The sequence below is a fragment of the Eublepharis macularius genome, chromosome 1 (assembly GCF_028583425.1).
Source record: "Eublepharis macularius isolate TG4126 chromosome 1, MPM_Emac_v1.0, whole genome shotgun sequence".
NCBI lineage: Eukaryota > Metazoa > Chordata > Lepidosauria > Squamata > Eublepharidae > Eublepharis > Eublepharis macularius.
The window spans coordinates 57,554,659-57,581,051 of record NC_072790.1 but is presented as its reverse complement, the minus strand read 5'-3'; positions in this window follow the sequence as shown (position 1 = coordinate 57,581,051).

Sequence of the window (26,393 nt, the reverse complement as noted above, 5' to 3'; positions counted from 1 at the left end):
GGCCAGATAGAAACTTTGAAGCATTGTTTACTGGACGGCAATATTTTTCGTTGTATTAGGAATGTGTAGATTATTCCTATTTTTTATGATAATGAAGGGTTGGCAATGCCAGATAAGATAAAAAAAAACTTTTGGAAGGTATAGAGTTAGGAGTTACACTGGCTGTTGCCAAATATTTTGCTTATGTGATTAAATTTAAAGGATTTTAAATGTAGTAAATGTTAGGTCATTTTAAAACTTTTGTTTGTTGTAGTATTTAGTGTAACATTGCTCAAGACCTGCTGGCCAAATGAGTAGTATCATTAAAGTATAAGGTAGAGGTAAGACTGTAGATGCTCACCTAGCCATAAAAATGTTTCAATCTGTTTCCTTAAAAATGTATATGGTTACTTTGATATTGAGTCAAGTAAAAACTCAGTGGAGTGGATTAACATGAAAAGAATGGGGGAAACTTCCACTGAAAATTAAAGAGATTGGAAAAGCACATTCAATTTTTTTTTCCTACATGAGTTTTTCTTTGGTTATATTCATGCTTTTAATGCCTACCCCACCTAATGATTCATTTGAAATTTGGTGCTGGATGAGAGTTCTGTGGATACCATGGACAGCCAAAAAGACCAATAAGTGGGTACTAGATCAAATCAAGCCTGAATTCTCCCTAGAAGCTAAAATGACAAAACTGAGGCTATCGTACTTTGATCATATCATGAGAAGACAAGATTCTCTGGAAAAGTCAATAATGCTAGGAAAAGTGGAAGGCAGTAGGAAGACCTAAAACGAGATGGCTTGACTCAATAAAAGGAGCCACGTCCTCCAGTTTGCAGGATCTGAGAAAGTCTGTTAATGATAGGACATTTTGGAGGTCTCTCATTCATAGGGCCACCATAGGTCAGAGGAGACTTGACAGCACATAACACACACAGACCCCTAATGTTGCTTGTGTGATGCAGGTCTAAAACAAACAAAAACCCTGTGGTCTATACAGAAAGTCAACCAGTAGGAAAGTATTAGCATGAGTGTTACTTTTATTAATCTGATTTTTTGGATAAGGATCTCTATGCAAACTGAATGCAAAGCACACAATTATTGTTGACAGTCAAGGTGTCTGTCTATTGTATTTTATCCCAATTCTCCTCCGAGGAGAACTTGCATACATGGTTCTTCCCTCTGTCATTTTATCCTTACAACACCCATTGAGGCAGGTTGTACTCAGAGAGCGACTAGCCCAAGAGGGCAGCTAGGGAGGTTTATGGCTGAGTGGAGATTTGAAGCTGTATCTCCTTTGTCCACCTAACCACTGCTACACAGTGGCTCTTGTGTAGACTTCTCCAATGATGGAGCGAGAGCAAGTGTCTTGCACACCAATCTCCGTACTTCAAGAAACCCATCAGGCTGCCTCGGGTGAAGCAGTGACCTATTTAAATTTCAGTATTAAAATGGATGGGTTTTCTTATCTTTCCAAGTTTTTGACTTCTTACAGAAACACAAGTAACATGCTAATTCTAGAAATGTTCACTCAGGCAGAGATGAGGATTTAAAGGAGGATGGAGAAAGCAGAAAACTTCAAAATACACACAAAATGTTAATATTTGGCCTTCCAAAATATTAAACACAATCCATATGACAAGATAAGTAAAGGTAATAAAGTCAGTTCTTGGGACGAATTGACTTAATTAAAACAGCGGTAAGGGGGCCTAAAGGTTTTTCTAAAAATACTCTACATATCAGTAAAAAGTCTGAAAACAGTAAGGCCTACTTTCTCCACAAAGAATTATAATTTAAACATGTTGGGGAAAGGATGTAGAGGGAAGAAAAAGGCCAGAAGAGACTAGGATGTCCGAAAGCGGACAGAGATAATTTATTCTCCTTCTCCCCATTGAAGTTGATGGGCAGTAGATTCAGAGAGACAAAAGGGAATACTTATTTCCCTGTGGGGTACGAAATTCCCATGCAAGAAGGGTTTTTAACCCTCTAAAAATAGGACAGTGCAGTAGGAGCATCCCAGCAGAGGGGAAAAGGGATATGAAGGAGTGTAATGTTAGTGGTGAAGTACATACTTCATATGCAGAAGGCCCCAGATTTGATATCTGGCCATCTCCCGTTATAAGGACCACAGAAAGTAAAAGACCTTTACCTAGGACTACGGAGACTTGCTGAAATACTGAAATCGCAATGCAATCCTAAAAGCTACTCCAGTCTAAGTCCATTGCAGGCTTCGACTGGAGTAACGGAACAAAAGGGGTTAAGTAACAACCTAAACAAGTAACAACCGTGTGGGTGCCAGGCAGGGGAACCCTCCCTTACCTAGCATTGACCTGATCCCAGCTGTTTCAGGTCCAATCCCAGCGGAAATGGGCCCAAAATGGCCAAAAATGTCCATTTGGGCCCGTTTGCACTCAGATCGGGGCCTAAATGGCTGGGACTGGGTCGGTGCCAAAACGGGCCGAAAAGGGCCAAAAATGATCTGTGCCCGGCATGGGAGTGTTCCCCCACCCGGCACCAACCCAATCCGGGCCGTTTCAGCTGTAATCTGGGCCGTTTTGGCCCAGATTGCAGCCAAAATGGCCCGAATTGGGTCAGTGCCAGCCAGGGGAGGGTTCCCCTGCCTGGTACCAACCTGATCTGGGCCATTTCGGCCACGATCCAGCCCAAAACGGCTCCAAAATGGCAAAAAATGGCCATTTTGGGCCCATTTTGGCCAAGATCAGGTCTGAAATGACTGGATTGGGTCGGTGCTGCGCAGGATAGGGTTCCCCCCCTGGCACCACCCCAATCTGGGCTTTTTTGGCCCTGATCTGGGCCATTTCAGCCCCAATCAAGGCCTGAATGGCCCCAAATGTCCGAAAGTCAGGTAGACAGGGCCACCTGACTGTTGGGGGAACTGCCGGAACGGTGTCCGGCGCGTTCCCCCTGGAAATGAGCCCTGAGTCTGCATAAGATAGCACCAGAATGTTCTAAATCAATCATAAGGTATCCAGCTGCGGGGGCGGGGAGGGGGCTGGAGATCTTTCAGAATGACAACCAGTCTCCAGACTATAGCGATCAGTTCCCCTGGTGAAAATTGATGCTTTGGAAGATGGACTTTATGGCTTTATACCTCACTGAGGTCCCATTCCCCTCCCTTCCCAGGCTTTACTCCCAAATCTCCAGGAATTTCCCAACCCAGAGTTGGCAACCCTACTCAGTAAGGCAGCATCCTTTGTTATCTAGATTAGGGTTACCATGTGTGATGGCTTCTGAGGATTTGATATGCTGCAAGAGATGAATTCCAGTTGAACAAAAGTCCTTACAGGTGCCTTTTTAGAATCTTGATATCTCAGGGCTTCTTATGATTCTTGGACAGAGTATTTGGCTTAATTTTGCAAGTTTATGTATCACTAGCCTGAGGCAGATGCAAGATTTCCTTTTGAATGTGTCCACATCCCCCAGCTAGGCATTTCTGAAACATGATTGTGCTCCTCAGGTGAATTGAGACAATTGGTTCTCTGCTGTAATGTTTTTGCAACAGAGCCCCAGGCATTCCGTAATCCTCTTGAATTGCACTGCCAATTGCTTTTTATTGCTCAGTACAAAATGTCTTCAAATAACCGAAGGACTCTAGTCTCTACATGCTATACTATTGGTGGCAAGTTGTGTGTGTGTGTGCGTGTGTTTGTAAATGCCTGAGCTTTTTACTGTGTTGCTGATCATTACTGTACACATTGAAAACTGGAACAGATAGATTAGACACAAGTATATTTACCTATCCTAAATTATAACTTATGCAGTTGCTGGAGGAAGTTGTCGAGTAGAATATTTGCATTTTTAGACTTCTGAGAAGAGATGAGTAGAACTAATTCTTGCAGAATCATGTGTATTCTAATTTTAATGTAGTACACTTCTATGCATCTTCATTTTTCATGGGAGAATCATTTGTTTCATCACTGGCAGCATGGATGAAATAATATTCCAATAACCACTACCCCTAAGCCGGCAATGTAGTGACAGACCATCTGTGATGGGTATTCCACATACTACCACTCCTCCAGTCTTCTTTCAGGTGCTTCACAGTCATCTTTTCCCTGACCAAGAAAAGAGATTTCACCAGCCATTGTGAGATTATGAACCAGCACTCAAGTAAAGGTTCATTGAGGCCTAGTTAGGACATCAACAGCTTTAATGATAGGCAACCTCAGATTGGTTCCAGTTTATCTTGAAAGCTCTAATTTCCCTGGTCAATGCCTAGAATAGGGAGGTGGGTGGGTTGTTGACCTAGTTGTTCCTAGGCATACTGTTCTTCCGAACAAGTCTTAAAGGTGGCACCTGATTTACTCTGAAGTTGTCAGAGATGAACTGAAGACTGACTAGAATGTAGATGTCAGAAAACTCAAGATCAATTAAATTGAAAATGTGATCTCACACAAGGAGCCAAAGTGGTGTAGGAACTGCTGAATTAGGATCTCAGAGGCTCCGGTTCAAATCCCCACTCAGCCATGGCAGCTTGGGCTGGTCACACAATTTCAGCCTAACCTACCTCACAGGATTGTTGTGAAGATAAAATGGAGGAGAAGAGACTGGAGTAAGCCACTTTGCGTACCCATGGAGGAGGGGGGTATAATTAGCTAAATAAATTAACAAACAAACAGTGCATTTGCAGAATGATCTCCAGTAGAATTATTTAGGATTGTCAAGAGACAGTTGCAGGCAATTTTCTCTGAAAGAACCCATCAAACCAACTAGTGCCCACTGGGACTCTTACTTGCAAGCTTTTTGAAGGCATTCACACTTGTTTGGACATGAATGCCAGATCAGATAGTGTGCTAGCAAGTGTTTCTCATCCACAACCTGGCCTCTCTATTCTTGCTCATCCGGTCTCCAAAGGAAATTAGGCTGTGAGAGAAAAAATGCTACAACCGTTTAAGTAAGGGGGGCAGGAGTGGGCAGGAATTAGCTCCTATCACTGATGTGTTCTGTTTTTGTTTAAAAATAGATGCCTCCTCCATGATACATGAATAGAAGGTTGCCTTTTTTCTTTCCTTACCAGATATAATAGAGGGCAGAGGAGGCATGGTTTCTATTGAGGAAACAACACCATTTCTTTTATTTAAAATTAAATACATTGAGAAGAATTTGACCCATCCTGAAGAGGGAGGGGTGATAGAAAAAATGTCTCCTTCCCAATGAATAGAATGGGATATAACAGATAAGAGAGATCTGTGAAGAGGAAGGATCCAAGATTCTCTCTCTCCCCCCCTCCCCCTCAGAATGAGACGCTCCAGTCACTTTACTGGAATTGAAGGGGTCTCTCAATCCAGCACTCTTCTCGTCTGAGCAGGTGATTAGTACTGTCCGTGACTGCACTATCTGTTAGTTTTGTGCATAGGACCCAACCCAGCACGGATCAGTACACAGCATGATGCTTGGATGGGGGCTTTTTCACCCTCTGCATTTATATTCCAGGCCCCATCTAAGGTTGCCAGCCTCCAGGTGGTGGCTTGGAGATCTTCTGGAATTACAACTGATCTCCAAGTGACAGAAATCAGTTCCTCTGGAGAAATTGGTTGCTGTAGGAGGGTGGACTCTATGGCATTATACCCCAATAAGGCCATTCCCTTCCCCAAACCCCACCTCTCTAGGCTCCACCCCCTAAATCTCCAGGAATTTCCCAACCCAGACCTGGCAACTCTAACCCCGACTGGTAACATTTGTTCAGCAGGTACCAGTGCGCAGTGGCACACATAGCAAATTGCTGTACATGGGGATAAATGGATTGGGGACATTATTTATGATACACTTTTCCAGCAGCTTCTGTTATCTTTGCTGGCAATGTTGGGACAAAAATACTGGGGAAAGAACACACATTTTATTAGTAGGCCCTGTGACGACTTTTGTTCTGTAATTAAAACAAAAACTGTGTGCTTAATGCATCTGTAGAGCTGACCTTTCTCTTGGCTTGCTGCCTAATTAAAATATGTGTCTATAAACATCTCCTCCTTCAGTGCATTTTGATGGCGTGGGGGTTACATAAATACACACAAGGTAGAACTTACAGAGAAGCAAGTGATTCTTTTGGCCCTGGGAGATGCACGGAGCTGTTCACATGTGAAATACTTATTTTAATTACTAGCTAGTGTTAATTGGTGTGTGTCGGGGTGAAGTCTGGCAAAACGAAATTGTTCCAGGCATTGTATCCAACCAGAACACTTAGGCCCTCTTTATACTACACAACATCATTCCTGTTTGGCATTTATGTGGATCCATTTGCACAGTTTATTTAGATATTGATACCCTGCCTACCTCCCCAGCATGGACCCAGAGCCATGGACAGAATTGTTCTCCCCTCCTCCATTTATTCTCACAACAACAACCCTATGTGGTAGAACAGCAATATTCAAATCCAGTAGCGCCTTAAAAGGCCAACGAGGTTTTCAGGGTAAAAGCTTCCAAGAGTCAAAGCTCCCTTCATTGGATACCTGATGTATAGGATGAAGGGAGCGGTAAGGATTATGCCAAGAAACATTTCCAAAAGTCTCCACAGGATTTGTAAAGCTTTATTGAACGAATCTAGTATCATAATTTTACAATGGACATCCTATGATGGTCTTTGTCCAGATTAAGGCACTAGAACAGCACAGACACATAAATGCCTCCCAGGCTAGTATTTCTCACACACACCCCTTCCCGCTGGGAACTACGTGTACAGGGCCTTGAAGCCTCCAAGGCCACAGAGACTCCTTTCCCAGTGCTAGGATCAGGTTAGTGAAAACAGTCAGTTCATAGGAACCTCCTTCTCCCCCCTTCTGTCATCGTTATGGCAGATGCTAGCATCTGACAGGAGCTTTGACTCTCAAAAGCTTATACCCTGAAAACCTTGTTGGTCTTTAAGATGCAACTGGATTCATATCTTGCCGTTCTACTGCAGACCAACTAAAACTCCAGACCAATCTCCAAAATAAGGCTGAGTTCTTCTCTTTTACTGCCCTTCTGAGTTCTTCCCAGGCTGACTGGATTGCTTCCTGTTTCTTCCTCCTAATGAGGGTCTTGTACCGGGCTTTTTGCCATTTCAGAGCCAGCAGGGATACTGCCTCTGAATTGGCCCTATATCTGGCGTAATTCATATTGAGGGACTTATCTGCATTTATGCACTCTTTATCAAACCAGGATCTATGATTGTCTGGTCCAGGACCTGGGGGCCCAGCTCTGGAAGATTGCAAAACCCTTTGGAGCTCCTCCAGGATCAGTTCGTATTCTCCAAGGCAAGAATCTATATTATCAGCTGCCACTAGTCTGTAAGAAATGGCTTTTGTTGCCTCTGAGGGCCAAGCTACATATGACGAATGACACTTGAACGGCAAGTGGATTGAGTGGAGGGCAAGTGAACAGGGAGAAATACACTTGCTGTTCAAGTGTCATTCGTCATGTGTAGCTTGGCCCTGAGTGGATAGTTAAACCTGGGTCTCCAAGAGCCTAGTCCAATATTCTAAACACTACACAAGCACAGCTGTGCTCTCAAAAGCTTATACGCTGGAATCTAGTTGGCCTCTAAGGTGCTACTGGACCCAAATCTTGCTCTATGACCACTATTAGCTCACAAGGACTGCAGAGTTCCCATCTAAGAGCCAAGCTACAAGTGATGAATTACACTTGCCTGCAAGTGAACAGACTCACGTGTATTCCTCCCTGTTCACTTGCCATTCACTTGCGCTCCACTCAAGTGGAATACACGTGAGTCTGTTCACTTGCAGGCAAGTGTAATTCATCACTTGTAGCTTGGTTTTCTGTGCTGTTCTCCCTTCAGACTCCAGGGCCGTTTTCACACTACTAACCTGCTTTCGCAACGTTATAGAAGCAGGTTAGTAGTGTGAAAACAGCCCAGTATCTTTCTGACTTAACCATTCTGGTACTCACCTGAAATGATCTGAGTCACTCTGATCATGAGGCAAACAATAATTAATAAACAGACAGATATTTTTTAAATGAGCTTTCTCTTATTCCCTCCATTATAAGAAAAAAAAATTCTGGCAACCGGCCAGAAAGGCAAAAAACTGGCCATGCTAATGGAAAATTGACACTTGGCAACCCTGCAAAGGAATTATGGGACTCTCAGAGAGAGGAATAGAGGTGTGAAAAAACTTGATCTCTAATTTGCCTTACTGGCTTTCCTGAGGGGCTCTGAACAATATATTTAGAGAGGGCAAGGTACTTACAGAAGAGAAGATTTTGGAACTTAGGCTGTCAGCTTTCCCCCAGGGAATCCAGATGCCTCCATTTTAAAAACGGTTGCAGGTTGTTTGGTTTCTGTTTTTTTGGTGCCTTTTCTGGGACACCTGCAACCATTCTGAAAACAGAGACGTCTGGATTCCTGAGGGAAAGCTGCCAGCATTCTGTTAGTGGGCCGTCCCTACAAGGACGTGCGGAAACAGCCTTACTGAAGTGGGGCACAAGATGGGCTAAGGGATCCAGGCCCTCTCAGTTGATAAAAGAGGCAGAATGAAAATGGTACTTTATGGAAGGGGCAGTTCACAAAGACTGGGCAATTTACCTCCCCAGAGCTTTACGTGTTAAAAATGACTTGCAGTGTAGTATAGCGGTTAGAATATTGCACTGTGGTGGGGCTAGATTGAAATCCCTACACAGCCACAAGGGTGACCTTATAATAATCACTCTCTTTCTTAGCCTAAGCTACCTCATGTGGATACTGTCGAGGAATATCCTGCCCCAAGCACCTTGGGAACAGGGTGGGATAAAAATGCAGTATATAGGTAGATGGGTAGTTTCCAAAAAGCCCTGCAGTTTTTGCTGCAGCTCGCTTCTACAGCCTAACAAGTCTAATCTTCCGTGATTCCTACTAACTTTTAATACTATTGCTATTTTCCCTGTCTTATAACACCATTACAAAGCAATTTGTTTTCACAGCTTTGGTTATGTCTGTGCCTTATACTACTTTTATGTTACATATGCATTTAAAAAACATTTTAAGATCCTGATGTTTACTTAACTCACTGGTGACTGATGGTATCTAAATGGTGACACTTTGACAACTGTAAAAAAAAGTGAATAGAGATCAGAGATGTTTAAGTATGTATTGGATCAAAGAAAGGATTATGTAGAGAAAAATGTATCCAGGCTAAAGATATGTCCCTGTCATTTATATATTTCTACCTGATTAAAATATGTGACAATCTCTTGGATGCACAACAGAGTTAAGTTTCAACAGTTGCTAATTCTTTCCCCCCCATCTCCAGGTGGTTTATCTCACCTTTCTTTATTGACCCCATGGCTTTCTAGAACTTCGTCTGTTTTGAGGAAACCACAGACTGAAGCATTCACATTAATATTTGAACATTCAGATTTAGTGTGGTTTATAATACACTTTGATCTCATTTCAGTTAGGTATGTTTATTTGGTCTCAGTTTTCTCACTTGAGCCCAGGGAACAGTCTTGAGATAGGCGAGCCCTCTTTAAAGGAAAGAATATTCAGTTTAGCACAGGTTTTGAGATATTTGCAAGGCCCAAATTCAAAGCCGTATTTGTACAACTGGGTTGCTTGTCCATAGCCCCAGTTACATATTCTGAACAGTGCAGATCTGTTCAGTGGGGTTTGGACTAAATGCAGACCCATCCACTTCCTTTCCCCAAACACTGATTGATGCAATGTCTGGCATCTAACCATGCACAGCTCTGACGCGATGATTGTGCAAAGAGCAGGGTTATTCATAAAGTACCCCATCTTTTGTAGAATGTCTAGAAATCTCCACTGATGTAGAATGTGACAGCCCAGTTGCTAATGGAACCAGAGGGATGGAACATATTACCGGCTGAATATTAGGAAAAACTTTTTCACGGTCAGAGTAGTTCAAAAGTGGAATCAGCTGCCTAGGGAGGTGGTGAGCTCCCCTTCACTGGCAGTTTTCAAGAAGAGGCTGGATGAATTCTTGTCAGAGATGCTTTAGGCTGATCCTGCACTGGGCAGGGGGTTGGACTAGATGGTCTGTATGGCCCCTTCCAACTCTATGATTCGTGCGGCGGGCCGGGTCTCTGTCTCTGTCTCTGTCTCTGTCTCTGTCTCTGTCTGGGGATGGAGAAGGGGAAATTTATTTTTGGCAACCTCTTCTACATGCAAAATTTAAAACTTTTGTGGATCAAAGTTGTAATGTTATAAAATGGTAAACATTTCATAAAATTGTAATTTTACTAACAATCCAACTCAAATAAGTGTATAGATAATTCAAACAGTATAGCTTCTATAATCATATTAGGCATAAATATATCTGCTCTTTGGATTACCATTTTTATATATTATCTTATGCAGAAATCTAAGATCTTTTCATATGATAACATAGATAAATATCAAACCAATCATAATTTAATTCTTTTTTACTATTTCCAATCATGTGACATTCTACCTCGCCAGAAGTACCACTATGCCCAGCTGCAAGATAAGAGATATGGATAGTAAAAATGACAGGAAAAGTTACATGACCAGATCATCCTTGGTCTCTGCTAACAATTACAGAATAGTTATCTGATACTGTTCACTATTTTTAATTGGCTGCCAAAGATAAAGAAGCACCAGTTATACACCATACTAGAAAAAGAACTACAGTGAAGTTCATACAGCGTTATTTAGAATGCATATGTTTCACTAAGTATGTGTTCTAAACCATAATCAGCAGTCTACTGGTTTGAATCCCACTACTGACATGAGCTCAGTAGGTGGCCTTGGGTCAGCCACTCCTCTCAGCCCCAGCTCCATTGTGGGGATAAGAATAACACTAACTTGTTCACTGCTCTGGGTGAGGCACTAATATGTGTAGAAGAGCGGTATATAAGCACAGTTATTATTATTATTTATATTTCCATGACACCATCCCTTGACCTGTGAAATTAAGTATTTTGATAAATATGAAAGTGATACAAAATATAAATGCATTGCATAATGTGTGAGTGTACATACACAAACTTTAAAAATTGTATTGGATAATACCGCAAAGCATGATTACTGAGAAAGCTGCTTTCACTGCTTTCAGTGTGGAGAGCTGCTGGTAGATCAAAACAACCTGGCGAGCTGTCTTCATGCAGAGTGCACTTGATTCTCTTGGCTTTCAATTCTGCTTTCGTTCAGCATCGGTAAATCAATGTGTCAGCAGTAAACATTTGTATCACTCCTCTCTGAATGACCTTTTAAATTTTACTACCTATCGTGTCAAAGCAATTAAAATTAACAATACAGTTACTAAGCTGCTAAGATCAATTAATGGCTCTTAGGCTTTATCTATTGATCTAGTGACATCTTCAAAACCCACTGGTAACAGACTATACATACTTCTCTTCTATCCACAATATATACACAAGGATTGATTACATATTCTTATCTTCTAAATTACATATTTAAATGACATATTCTTATCTCCTAAATTAATTAGTCAAACTCTTTACATCAAGGATTGGTGACAAGTTGTGGACAGACTATGCTAGGACAGAATGTACACTGAGAATAAATGACATCAAACAAACTGGAAACTAAATAAATCACTTTTATTTAACAAATAAATTTCTTCTGAAGTCTCTTTAGAAATTAAACAATAGAAACAAATAAACTATGTAGCATTCCTCAAATCCACGTGTAGGATGCTATGGAAGTGGTACTTAGAGGGAAATTAATCTCCATTGCCTCCTGTCATGAAGAGCAAAAAGAAAACATTAGAAATGAAATGATATCTAGAATAAGAAAACTAGAAGATGAACACAAAAAAGGCCACCCAATCTATAAACTTACTTGCTTGAAAATTAAAGGAAAAAGCCTCCTCACATTCTATACAAGCTATTAAAGGCACCCAGGAAAAACTCAAACTAATTCTGTAAAATTAGCCGATGTATTTGCTGAATACTACCAAACCATTTGTACATCAGACAATCCTGACACTAATCATATTTTAAATTATTTATCATCACAGGAAATTATTTGGAAAAAAACTCACAAGAACATAAACAATATCTGGACCAACCAATCACAACAGAAGATGTTACAGTCACTATCAAATCCTTGAAAAAAATAATAAAGCTTCAGACAGGGATGGATTCCCTGCCAAATTTTTACAAAAAAAAACATTCACCTACTTTCAACTCCACTAACTGCCACATGCAACTCTGTTATGATAGGAGGTAGCATCCCTCTATCTTGGTCAGAGGCTGAAATAGTAGTTACTCCAAAAAAGGACAACGATATTACAAATACTAAATCTTCTCAACCAATACCCTTACTGAATCAAGACCAAAAGATCTTTACAAGCATATTTGCCAAAAGATTTTCTAAATTTAAATAACCAACTACATTCACCTTGACCAGACTGGCTTTATGCCAATAAGGAATCTTTTTGACAATACACGTAACTATAATTAATTAACTATAATTAATTATAACTATAATTAATTTCTGTGAAGCATACAAAACCCCTGCATTACTTCTGGCCTTTGATATAGACAAGGCATTTGATTAAGTGGAAATACCATAACTAAAACTTTTACTTCAAAAAATGGGTTTTGGTGACCAATTCTAAAATGCCATTAATGCTCTTTATCTTTCTCCAAAAGCTAGAGTTAGGACTAACAATGTACATTCGATAGATATCCATATAGCAAGGGGAACTAGACAAGGCTGTCCCCTTTCCCCATTTCTGTTTGCCATAACTATAGACAGGGCCGGTGCTACCATTAGACCAACTAGGCAGCCGCCTTGGGCACAGACCTCAAGAGGGGCATAGTTTTATACAGATTACTTTCTTGAAAAAAAATGCAACTAAGAAAACCTATTGAGCACCCCCTAAATGGTCCTATCCACAGACATCAAGCAGCTCAAAAGCTCACCGTAACATTTATTTATTTATTTATTTGATTTATACCCTGCCCTCCCCACAGATGGGCTAAGGGTGGCTAACAACATTAAAAAATACATTAAAATCACAGAAACATACAATCAATAATATTTTTTAAAAAATGATTAAAATACTCCAGGAGCAGGCTATTTAAACAAATATTGGGAGTCCGTATACAGGCATGGCAGATGGCTGAGGGCAGCTCCAGAAGAAATGGTGGTCTTAGATGGAAGAAGAAGGACACTCGCTGGCACTCAGCCAAAGGCCCAGCAGAACATCTCCATTTTACAAGCCCTGCAAAACTGTAACAGGTCCCACAGGGCCCAGATCTCCAGTGGGGAGAGCATTCCACCAGGCCAGGGCCAGGGCAGAAAAAGCCCTCGCCCTGATTGAGGCCAGATGGATGTCCTTTGGGCCAGGGACCACCAGGAGTTGCTTGTCTGCAGAGCGCAACACCCTGCAGGGGACATAATGGCAGTCCCACAGGTATGGAGGTCCCAGTCCATGAAGGGCTTTAAATACCAAGCTTAACACCTTGAACCGGATCTGGAACTCCACTGGAAGCCAGTGCAGCTGGCACAGCACATGATGAAAGTGCGCTTGGATGGGCGTTCCGGTAAGGACGCGTGCCGCTGCATTCTGGATCAGCTGTAACTTCCGGGTCAGGCCCAAGGGAAGTCCAGGATAGAGTGAGTTGCAGTAGTCTAGCCTGGAGGTGACCGTTGCATGGATTACTGTGGCCAGGTCCTGGGGTGAAAGATAGGGCGCCAGTTGCCTGCCCTGTCAAAGATGAAAAAAGGCAGACCTGGCAACAGTCATGACCTGGGCCTCTACTGAAAGTGTGGCATCCAAGGTCACACCCAGACTCCTCACCATCAGTGAAGGTTTCAATTGTACCCCATTGAGGGCTGGGAGCCGGTTCCCAGCTCGATTGCCCCATGATCCAGACACAGAACCTCTGTCTTCAGGGGATTCAATTTCAGATGACTCTGATGTAACCATACCGTCACAGCCTCAAGACCCTTGACCAAGGAATCCAAAGCAAGATAGAACTGGCCATCTGTAATGATTCCAAGTAAATGTGTGCATGTATCTTTAAATGCTTGATGAGATAGGTGAAGAGTGGAGGGTGAAGGAGATGGATGAGTGAGTGATATGATTGGTTGAGGACTGAGAGGGTGGGCGGAGTAAATGCAGTTTGAGACTGAGAGTAGAGAGAAAATTTTTAGTCAGAAGAAAGCAGGCTAGCTGTGTGCTGCCTGAATATGTTGAAGTGATTATGAGAGAAATATAACCTGTGTGGAACCTGAACTGAGCATGTTTGTGAAAGGACACTCAGTCAGGGAAAGAGAGGCCAGCTGTGTGAATGAGAGTCAATGAAGTAACTTTAAGAACCGAGAACTACGTTTATGAAACCGATACGCTTCTTGACTAAATAAAAGTTTATTTTTGTTTTGTTATATCCCAGTGTAGCTGTCATTGCTATATCCCATTCCTATCTTCAGGGCCACATAGAAGCACAAAGGAGCCTGACGCTTAGGAACGTTACCAAAGGGAAAATTTAAATAAAATATCTTGGAATAAAATATTCCTGGTGGCAGCAGACTACCCAGAGGGTTAAGGGATAGATTAAAAGAAAAATCTCCCCTAGAGAAAGTAAAGGTCATAACACCATCCATCAGCAGATAGAGCTGAGTGTCATCCGCATACCGGTGACAACCTAGCCCAAAGCTGCTGGCTAACCGGGCAAGGGGGCACATATAGATGTTAAATAGCATCGGGGAAAGAATCGCCCCCTGAGGGATGCCACATACCAAAGAATGGTAAGCAGACATCTGTTCCCCGAGTGCCACCCTCTGTCCTAGATTGTGAAGGAAGGAGTTCAGCCATTGCAGGGCTGTTCCACGAATCCCCACATTGGCAAGGCAGTGGGTCAGAAGATTACGATTGACCATGTCAAACGCTGCTGTAAGATCTAAAAGTATCAGCAGTGCCGACCCACTCCGTTCTAGGTGTCGCCGCAGATCATCTGTGAGGGCAACCAGAGCCGTCTCTGTACCATGGCCAGGCCTGAAGCTGGACTGGAATGGATCCAGGATAGAGGCATCACCCATGTATACCTGCAGCTGTTCCGCTACCGCCCTCTCAGTTACCTTACCCAGGAACGGAATATTCGAAACTAGGTGATAATTGGCTGGATCAGCAGGATCCAGTGATGGTTTCTTTAATAAGGACCGCACCACTGCCTCTTTCAGTGAGTCTGGAAAAAAACCAGAGCTCAGAGAAAGATTAATGATGTCAGCTAATGGTGTCCAAATCCCATCACCACCACTTTTCACCAGCCATGATGGGCATGGGTCCAGTGGGCACGTGGCAGGTTTCACAGCATGCAGGACCCTGCCCACCTCCTCCTGGGAGAGTGGCCTGAATTGATCTAATATCAACCCTGAGGACAACCAAGGGGCCTCCAGTACACATACTGCATCAACTGTGGTGGACAGATCCCAGCGGAGTGACAAGATCTGATCCGCAAAATAGTCTCCAAAAGCCTTACAGCTTATTACTGAATTTACATTTTTATTTGTCCCATGTGTGAGGGACATTAAAGACCAAATCACTCTGGAAAGTTGTGCTGGGCGAGAACTAGTGGACACAGTGGAAGCTGCATAGTAGTCTCTCTTTGCAGCTTTCAATGCCATCTCATAGGCCTTCATAAACGTCCTATAAGATGTTCTTGTCACTTCATCATGGAGTCGCCGCCACACCCGCTCTAGCCGTCTCAGCTCCCATTTGATTTGTCGTAGCTCATCAGTATACCAAGGAGCGACTCTAGTTTGGGGGCGGAGAGAGTGACGGGGAGCAATCTCATCAATAGCTTCAGAGAAACGGGCATTCCAGTCCTCTATCAGCTCATCCAATGAGCCACCAGGGGGCATCGGATCCTGCAGAGCGTTCAGCAATTCAATTGGATCCATTTGACTCCACGGGCGAGCATAAATCAGCTCGTCGCCCAAGCAGGAGGGGGTCATGGTGCCCAGACAAGCCCTCAGGATGAGGTGGTCTGACCATGGCACAGCTATAGCTTCATCCAGATCCACCTGTATCCCGAACCCAAAGATCAAATCCAGTGTGTGTCCTGCTCGATGTGTGGGCATTGATACAAACTGGGAGAGTCCTAATGCTGCCATGGAGGCTATCATGTCCATGGCCTGTGAGGAGGTAGCATCATCGGCATGGACATTGATGTCCCCTAAGACCAGAAGCCTGGGGTACTCCAAGGCCCAGCCAGCCACCGCCTCTAACAGGCCAGGCACAGCATCTGCTGGTGCGCTGGGCGATCGGTACACCAGACAGATGGCTATACTCTCCTCGGCATCCCACACCAGGCCCACACAATCAATGCCAGCAATCTTTGGCAAGGGGAGCAGCCTAATGGAGAAAGACTCTCGAATGAGCACCACTACCTCAACAAGACATTTACCAATATGTAAAACAAGTATGAGAAACCTGTACCATAAATGTGTTGGAATATATGTGTGTTGCAAGGTCTGAGATTCAGTCATTATGGGGTTAATGTGTTTACCTACCATGCTATTGTTTAGATAGACCTGGAAGGGGAACCTGGCTCAAAGCCAATAATCTGCAAGCCCGGGAAACTTGAGAGTGTTTGTAAACTGTTATTGGTCAACAGGTCAGGTGACTTTCTTTCAGGGTCAAGAAGACAGAGGAAGAAGAAGATTCTCCATTCAGTTATCCCAGCTCTTTGTTTGTAACCAGTAGTGAGAATGTAGCTCCAGGCATTTGTTATTTTGTAGGCAATCCTGTTAACCTTTTTTCCTTTAGAAGTAAATGATTTTAAAAGCTAAACTCGTGTGCTGACTCTCTATTGATTCAAGATCCATTGCACCTCTGAAGAAAAGCTATTTTTTAAACCTTTTCCCCCAACAAAGTGGACCAGTTGAAGTAATTATTAAAGTGAAAAAGATGCTAGCGATTCGTGTATATTGTTCTTTGAATAACAGCAGTATGGTATGGCTTTGGATAGGCAATATGAGATCATTAACTCTTGAAAAAGGCAAACCTTATGAGTTATATCATCCTGCTTTCAGATCATACTGCCAGTCATTGCTGCATCTCAAAATAGTCCAGGAGACTCAAAGTTATCTCAGAAGTCTCAGTCAACTTGAGAGGAACAATCCTTACTGAAACTACTCCTTTTTGGCTCTCCAGAGAGCCAGCTAAAAAGAAGAAAGCAAACAAAGTAACTGCAGACAAAAGTATCTCCTTTTCAAGTACAACATAATTCTCTCATTGTCTCACAGCAAACATGAGAAGGGGGTGGGAGTAGAAGACACTCTGTTGTGCCAGCCAGGAAAAAGGTGGGGAAATAGCTTCCAATGCTACAAAAAGAAACTTTTCAGCAACTTGAGGAAGCCAAGCAAGAAGTGAGAAGGAAAACAAAAGGGAAAAGGTGGGAAACTGCCCCCAGAGCTAAGAAAAAAACCCACTCCATAGAGCAAACTGTATCCCAGCAACACCAAGAGAAGAGGCAGAGTGGAAAACACTAAAATCTTCACAGCTATTCTGCTGTGTCTGGAAAGAAATGGGCAGAAAGTCAGCTTCATGGCTGCAATAAAAGGGAGGAAAGTAGGGAAATTCTACTGTAGCAATGTGCAGAGCATACTTGCTGCAGAGGAACAAGTGCAGGGAAAAATACCTCTGCACTAGAACCTACAACTATATAGTCAAGCTTTTAAGGTTTCCTCAAAATCTGAAAATCCTTTAAAGAGTTATGATGACCTCGTCCAATCCTTAAGGCCACTTTCGGTAGGTGCTCGAGAGGGAAAACTGGTCAAGACCAATTTGTCATCTAAACCTTAGTTTGATCAAAGCTGTATTTGTGCTAAAAATGCTTTAATCTATGCCTATAAGCTAGCACTGAGAGCTGATGAAAAGACCAGGCAGGATGCATATCGTTCTCTTTCATTTTTAAAAAAGAAAGATAAATCACTGGTTGCCCGCTGTAAGAAAGAACATACCAGAAAACTGTGGGCCAATATAATTGAAGCAGCTATGAGCAAAAACTCAGTGGTGTTCTGGAAACTAGTGTCAAACCGCGCCTCCACAGCCACCTCTCCCTTGGCTTCCTGTATCCCCCCAGATAAATGGACTTCTTTTTTCCCAAAAATGTATGATGATCCTATTCAACCCCCTCCTGCCCTAACAATAGAAAATCTGGCCAAATGCCCCCCAGTTCATGCCGAAGAGGTAAAAGCTTATATTAGCCAGTTAAAGAATGCAAAAGCCCCTAGGCTTGATGGACTATCTCCAGAATTACTAAAAACAAATAAGGACTGGTGGCCAACTTTCCTAGCCTCCCTGTTTACTTATATTGATGAAACCGGCTACATCCCCAATGACTGGGGAATGGCTATAGTAGTCCCCTTCCATAAGAAGGGAAAGAAGGAGGATCCATCCAATTATAGACCAATCAGCTTACTAAGCATTGTAAGCAAGTTGTCTACAAAACATCTGCTGGAGAAATTTTTAGACTGGCTAGAACAAGAGGATATAATTGTTGATGAGCAAGCTGGGTTTAGAGCTGTCAGGTCAACAATAGATCACTGCCTAGTAATGCAACACCTTGTAGAGAAATACGCTACAGGAGACCAAGCATCACTTTACCGGGCATTTGTTGATTTAAAAGCAGCTTTTGACACAGTCTCTAGAAATAGACTTTGGAGGAAACTGCAGGCCTCCTCTACTGATAGGCGACTGCTGTTCCTTTTTGGGGCTATGCACAACCAAACTGCCCTGAGTAAGGTGCAGCCGAATTGGGCATTTGACTGACCCCATTCAAACTTACAGGCAGGTGTGCCTTCTAGCCCCCTTTCTGTTTATCTTCTACATCAACAATTTGGTAAAACCTTTTGAATGACCCTGGATTGCACCCTCCCAAATTAGCAAATAGGCACATTCACGTACTGCTCTATGCAGATGATGCTGTATTACTTTCTAGGACCCCCATAGGGCTGAAACGAGCCCTAAAAAAATTCTCCCAATTCTGTGATACTGAACACCTTCTAACTAATTACCAAAAAACTAAGATCCTGGCTTTTGGTAAAAATCCAAAGATCAGACGATGGGAGCTTCAGGGGCATCAGTTAGAACAAGTTACCAGCTTCAAATATTTGGGTGTAGTTTTGCAAGCCTCAGGTACCAAAACAACACATAGCAGCTTCATTGCTGATGTGGGAGAAAAAACAGCACACGGTATACTGAAATTCTATCGATCATAAGGGGGGCAGTATGTACCGGCTGCACTCAGATTGTTTAAAGCCAAACCATTGGCCCAATTAGTATAGGGATCATTCTTGGGGCTGCCATCCTCCTCTTTCTCTCAACTTGAGAGAGTGCAGTCCAAATTCCTTAGAGCCCTATTACAAGTGCCCAAATGCATGCCTAACTCATGGGTTAGACTGGAAACAGGAATGTTAAGGGTAGAGGCCAGAATCACCATCCTTTCAATTTTCAAATGGCTGTCAGGACGTCTAAACCCGCAAGGTCTGCTCCCTCTGTTATTCCAAGACAAATTTCAATCTAATTGGCAAAAGGCAACTCCGAAATCCCTGGGAAAATTGGGTCTTTCCCCTCAAAGTTTGCTAGTCATGGGGTTAGACCGAGCAAAATCACTCATTAAGCAGAGAGTGACAGACATTGAAAGACAAACAGATTTACTTAGAGCACCAGGTTTTATTTCTTCAGATACTACTAAATATATTGCCGCTCCTGCAGCCTATTTTTACTTTCTTGAATCCAATAACTCCAGAAGGGCATTTACTTTAGCTAGAAGTTCGACTCTACCCTCTGCCGTTCTGGAAGGAAAGTTTAAAGCAGTCTCTTACTCTCTTAGGCTTTGCTCCTATCCTCTAAGAGAAATTGACTCAATGGAGCACATCTTCTTTAACTGCCCAAGCCATAGTAAAATTAGAGCGGAAACCATCAGTCCATTAGTAGAAAGATTCCCTGGAAGTTCAAATAAAATCAAACTTGATTATCTTTTGTCTGATCGGAATCACCAGACAACACATCAAGTAGCAAGATTCTGTGCCCAGGTCTACAAGCAACGTAAATTGCATAAGGCAGACTGAATGTATTTTAACCTTTTAAACAACTAATTTATGATGATCTTATTTTTTTACTCTTATATTTATTCATCGTTCTTCCCCTGTATCCAGTCTCGACTGTTTTTAAACTGATTTGCAAATGGTTTTATATGTACTGGTTGCAGACTGTTGTCAGACTTGTGGCTAGATAACGTTCTTACTCCAGACTACCTCCTGCAATTAGACAACAGTCCATTGTTTCCAAAAGGCTTTTACTGAAGAATTAGTTCATTATAGTCCACGAGCCTGAATACAAAATCCAGGATGGTACATATGAATTGTTACCAATGAAAGGCAAAGCATGAGGAACAGAGTAACAGATCACAGCAGGCCCAACCTCCCCCCACAGTTCTCAAAACAACCCCTTTGAAGTCAGAAGCGCGGAAACCTCCCAAGGCCGGTTCTTGGTGGAACGTCGGTAGCCAAAACAATCCTTTTCTGTGAGATAGCTGCCTGGGAACCTTGGCACCTGGAAGAGAGCACTTAAACACTGAAAGGATTAAAAATGGAGTCGGTTAAGCAAAGGCACACAAGAAAGCAGTCTGGTCCTGACATTCTGCCCCCCCTAAGACGCTCCCCCCCCAGGTTTCTGTGGGTAGCGGGAGTGGAATGCCTTAACTAATCTAGGGGCATGAACATGTACAGAGTTCACCCATTCATCAAACCCAGAGTCAAAGTCCTTCCACCTAATGAGATAAAACAACTGATTTCTTTGTATTTTACAGTCCAGTATTTGTTGAACTTCATAGTGGGCTTGATCATCGATCAGAGTGGGGATTGGAGGTGCACGGGTGTGCCATTGATCAGCAGGAGGGGCTTTTTTCAACAAACTTACATGGAAGGTATCATGTACATGATGAAGATTCTTTGGCAGATTTAGAGCAACAGTCACTTTGTTGATTACTTTGCGAACAGGAAACGGTCCTAAAAATTTCAACGCTAGCTTGCGGCTGGTTTGGGTTGTTTTCAAATTCTTCGTGGAAAGGTAGACCAGATCCCCAGGCTGTAATTCCCATTCTGCCGCGCGGTGGCGGTCAGCGTATTTTTTGTAATCCTGTTTGGCTTTGATGAGATGTTTCTTAATTTGCGTCCACTGTTGGGCTGCTTCCCCCCACCATTCGGTGACGTCTTTGGAGGCTGTAGTAGGGGGAGGAAGCGCCTCGAACGGGAAGGGCTTGAAGTGGAAGCCATAGACGATTTTGAAAGGAGTTTCTCCCGTAGAAGCGTGCACGCTGTTATTATACGAGAATTCTGCCAAGGGGAGCAAATCAAACCAATTATCCTGTTGGAAATTAATATAACAGCGCAGAAATTGTTCTAATATCTGATTTGTTTTTTCCGACTGTCCGTCTGTTTCTGGGTGATGGCTTGAACTTAGACCTTGTTCAATACCCAGTAGTTGTAAAAGCTCCCGCCAGAAGTTGGCAACGAACTGTCCGCCGCGATCCGAGATCACCTTGGATGGAAAAGAATGTATTTTTACAATGTTTTTTATAAAGATGTCGGCTAGCTTTCTAGCCGAAGGGATTGTAGTACAGGGTATAAAATGGGCTTGCTTGGAGAATAAATCGACTACGACTAAGATACAATTGTGTCCCTTGGAGGGGGGCAAGTCTGTGATAAAGTCCATGGAAATTATTTCCCACGGTCGGTTTGGCGTTTCTAAGGGTTGTAGGAGTCCCGGAGGTTTTCCTTTTCGGGATTTGGCGCTGAGACAGATGGGGCAAGACGCTACATATTGTGAAATGTCCTTGCGCATGCCCGGCCACCAAAATTGGCGTTGTACCAAATGAAGTGTTTTTAAGTACCCATAATGCCCCGCTGTGGGAGCATCGTGACAGTGTTGTAACACTTCTTTCCTTAAGCTTTTGGGTACATAGAAGCGATCTCCCCAGAGCCATTCCCCCTGATCGGATTGTTGCAGTTTGTCTTTGGGCACATCTTCCCCCTCCTTTTCCACTTCAGCTTTTAATTTTTCTCTCCATCCCTGGTCGGGTTGGGGAAAGCGGGTTGTGCGGCTGCGTGTTGTCACCACGCCCCCTAATTGCGTAGGTGAGAAGACTGTGTCTATTGTCTCTTCCCTTTTGCTTCTGTGCTGGGGCATGCGTGATAGAGCGTCCGCCAAGAAGTTGGTTTTCCCAGGGAGGAAGTTCAATGTGAAATCAAATTTAGAGAAAAACTCCGCCCATCTCAGTTGTTTGGCGTTTAGCCTGCGAGGGCTGCGCAGGGCTTCTAAATTTTTATGATCCGTCCAGACTTCGAACGGATGGCGGGCACCTTCTAACCAATGTCTCCAGGTAGTGAGAGCCGCTTTTACAGCAAAGGCTTCTTTCTCCCATACATTCCAATTCCTTTCTGATTCTGAAAACTTTCTGGAAAGGAAGGCGCAGGGTTTGAGCTTTTCATCCGCCCCCCTCTGTAGCAGTACACCCCCAATTGCCGTGTCGCTGGCATCGACCTGTACTATGAACGGGCTACTTTCGTCGGGGTGTTGTAGAACGGGCTCTGATACAAACTGCGTTTTAAGGTGATCGAACGCCGTTTGGCATTCCGCCGTCCAAGCCAGTTTTGCACTTGGTTTTTTGGCTTGGTCCCCCTTATCTTTGGTTTTCAACAGTTCAGTTAGGGGGAGTGTGATTTGGGCGAAATTTGCAATGAACTCTCTATAGAAGTTGGCAAAGCCCAAGAAGGATTGTAATTCTTTGCGGGTTGTGGGGGTTTGCCAATTTAGTACTGCTTGTATTTTACTTGGATCCATTTTCAAACCCTCCCGGGAAATACAATAGCCCAAGTAAGTGAGTTCCGTTTTGTGAAATTCACATTTGGAGAGTTTAATAGGTAACTGGTTATTCATGAGGGTGGTTAAGACTCTTTTTACCAGTTCTACGTGTTCCTCTTCAGTTTCTGAATAAATTAACACATCATCCAGATACACCACTACACCTTTATGGAGGAATTCATGCAGTACCTCATTAATCATGGACATGAAAACTGAGGGGGCTCCGGCCAGGCCGAAAGGCATAACTAAGTATTCATATTGGCCGAGTGATGTGTTGAAAGCAGTTTTCCATTCATCCCCCTCTCGAATACGAACGTGAAAGTAAGCATCTTTCAAATCTAATTTCGTAAAGATCTTACCTTGAGCCACGACGTTGAGTAGATCTCTTATGAGCGGAATAGGGTAGGCATTGCTGGAAGAGACCGCATTAAGACCTCGAAAGTCCGTGCATAATCTCAAGCCCCCATCTTTCTTTTTTACAAAAAGTACTGGCGCTGCATGGGGACTGTTAGCTGGCCGAATAAATCCTCTTTGAAGGTTGAGGTCGATGAATTTGCGGAGCTCCTCTCTTTCGTTGGGACTCATAGGGTATAGGCGGCCTTTGGGCAGCGAGGCGCCAGGTAAAATTTCCACAGCACAGTCTGTCCTCCTGTGAGGAGGTAACGAGTTGGCTTCTTCTTCTGTGAAGGCTTGGGTGTACGCCCTGTATTGTTTGGGTATTAGGTTGATTTCTTCCTGGGAGAGGAGAGCTGGTTCAGTCGTGGTCGGATCTTTTCCCCAATTTTGATCCCACCGATGACTTTTGCATGACTCATGGGTGAATGTGATGCTTCCCTCTGCCCAGTTGATGTAGGGGTTATGATCGCATAACCACCGGCTCCCCAGGATCAAAGGGTACTTTGCGGTGGCACTAATAACGAAAGATCTTTTTTCCCAATGTTGCCCCATGCCTGTGATGATTGGCATGGTTTCTGTAGTCACTGGATTCATGTTAGTGCCATCCATTTGCTCGAAAATGACCGGTATGTCTAATTCTTTGACAGGGAGCACTAGTCCGTTTACCAAGGCTGGTGCAATAATGTCTCTAGAGCAGCCCGAATCAATGAGGGCTTGTACCCGGATGTGCATCTTTCTGTCAGAATTCACTAAAGTCACTGGTATGAAGAGTATGGACCCATACGGTCGGTTCGGAACCGGAACTGACTGAGGTTTGATCTGCCGTTTGGGTCCTTTCACGACAGATCCATTTCGTTTCCCAAGGAGGGGCTTTCTGGATTCTCCCCTCCTGCCATAGCTGTTGGATCATATTCCATAACTTCTTCCAGTTCTAGCCCCCTCTCAGGGGGATTTCTTCTCGGCGCTCCCCTACCTCTTGCCGTTCTGGGGGCTGGGGTAAGGCACGGTGGCGCCGGGTAGGCAGCGGGGGCTGGGCGTCTGAGTTGGAGCAGAGGTCTTTGCACAGGCCGATAAGGACATTGCGCTGCAAAATGACCACTTTGTCCACACTGCAAACACAATCCTTGTTGCCATCTAGCATCTCTCGCTCCACGGATAGCGTAGCCAGCCCCCCGGCTCCCTCGAGCAGGAGTGGAGGAGCGTCTTTGGCCCGGAGGTTGTTGGTGTTGCTCCACCAAACGAACTTCCATCAGATGGTTTTCTACTTCACAGGTCAATTGTATCCACCCTAACAGCGTAGGAGGATTATCTTGCATTAAAGCTCTGTCCAGCAATCTAGGGTTTAAACCCTGTTTAAACATGATAATCTTGGTGGATTCCTCACACCTTGGGCATTTGGCAGCGAGTTGTCGGAATTTTGCGGCATAGTCTCTAGCCGACATGCTGCCTTGCCTGATAGCCTGCAATTCTGTTCGGGCTCTGGTTTCTTCTAGGGGATCCTCATATTGAGCTCGGATTGCGTCTACCAGCCCTTGGAGTGTATCTAACTCAGGGGCCCCCACGTTATACAGTCCTACATACCAGTCAGCTGCTTTGCCTTGAAGACGTGACCCCAGATGCTCGATTTGACTAGCTTCACTTCCGAAAAGATGCCCCCAACGATTAAAAAATTGCACGACTTGTACTAGAAAAAATCCCAATTTGGAAGGGTCTCCATCGAACGTAGCATCCAACTTGATGGATGCTTGTCGAGGGGCCGGTGCCGGCATTCGATAGACATCGAGTGGGCCGAGTTGTAAAGGGGGTTGTCGCGGAGCTGGCGGCAGCTGTGGTGGAGGTTGCTGCGGGTGCGGTTGCGGCTGGCGCGGTTGAGGCGGGTACGGTTGCGGCTGGCGCGGTGGAGGCACTCCCGGAATCGGCTGGGGGACTCCTCTCGGCGTAGGTCGCGTTGGCCGAACGGGTGCTGGTTCCCCTCTAGGCAGCGGCTGATGAGGGGCCGGCCGTAATGGTAGCGGATGGGGAGAAATGGGTTGGAGAGGTACCGTATCCCCTCGCGGCCCTGGCGTTGGTCCCGTCCCTGGAACTACTCGAGGTGTGGTCCCTTCTGGTATGCTTGGCGGTTGGTTCGCTTGCGTTGTAGGTGGAGGGGCTACCGGCTGGTCCGCTTGCGTCGTGGTTGGAGGGAGAATCGGGGCCGCCGGCTGTAGCGGTTCTCCTCCGCCGTTGGTAGGAGTGATGGGGCGGGGATCTCCCGGCTGCGGCCCGTCACCCCCTCCACTGGTCCCATCGTCACCTGGTCTGACCGGTTGACCAGGACGGGAATCATCTGGACACGGGTCATCTGGGCCGGGTCCTTCTCCGGTAACCGAGTCATCATCTCCTGTTTCTGGTGGCTGCTGCGGCCAGGGTTGAATAGGACCCCCCGGCCGAGGTAGAAGCGTTTGAAGGTTGGCCAAACTCTGACTGATGTCTGGTAATCCAGCGGGCCGATCACGACCGCTGTCCCCCGCAACTAGCACTGACAGCAGGTGGACGGCACTAGCCAAACTTTCTTCCATATTTATGAGTCTGCTTTCCAAAAGCTGCACTCTATCCATAGTTTCTTCCCCCTCAGCAGCTCCGGCAGTCTGCGAGGTTTGCATAGTTTCAGTCCGCGGTCCCGTGGTGAGCGTTTGCTGCCAAGGCAAGGGTGTCTCGTCTCCTCGCTCCTCTTGGGACCTCGCGGCTAAAACTCCTTTTGTCAGGCCGGTGATTGCCGAAATCCCTGAGTCAATGGCTATCGTTCTGCTCTGAAGTTGCACCCACTGGTGCTCACTTACTTCTTGTTGCCCTGACCACGGGGTGACTTCCGCATAATCCCAACTCAGGGTGCCACGGCGGGACGTTTCCCACTCCGATTGTTCGGTCGACCTATTCCAATATAGCCAAGGTTGATCACCGGTTTGCTCGGGGATGGATTCCAGGCTACGCCGACTATCCAGCTGTAAATGCGTGAACATCGCGCTGGCCCTCCTATCCCTCGTTTCCCTTGGTCTCGCACCCCACTGTGTCGGGGTAGGCAGCGACAGCAGTGGGAGAGCTGTGGCCCGAGGCTGAGTATCAGCCCTGCTTGGAGCAAGGGTATAAATCGTTGTAACCGAGGAGTTATTCTCCCTCGGTGCAGGTATTTGAGAGTCCGAGCCTTGAGAGCCGGGGGAG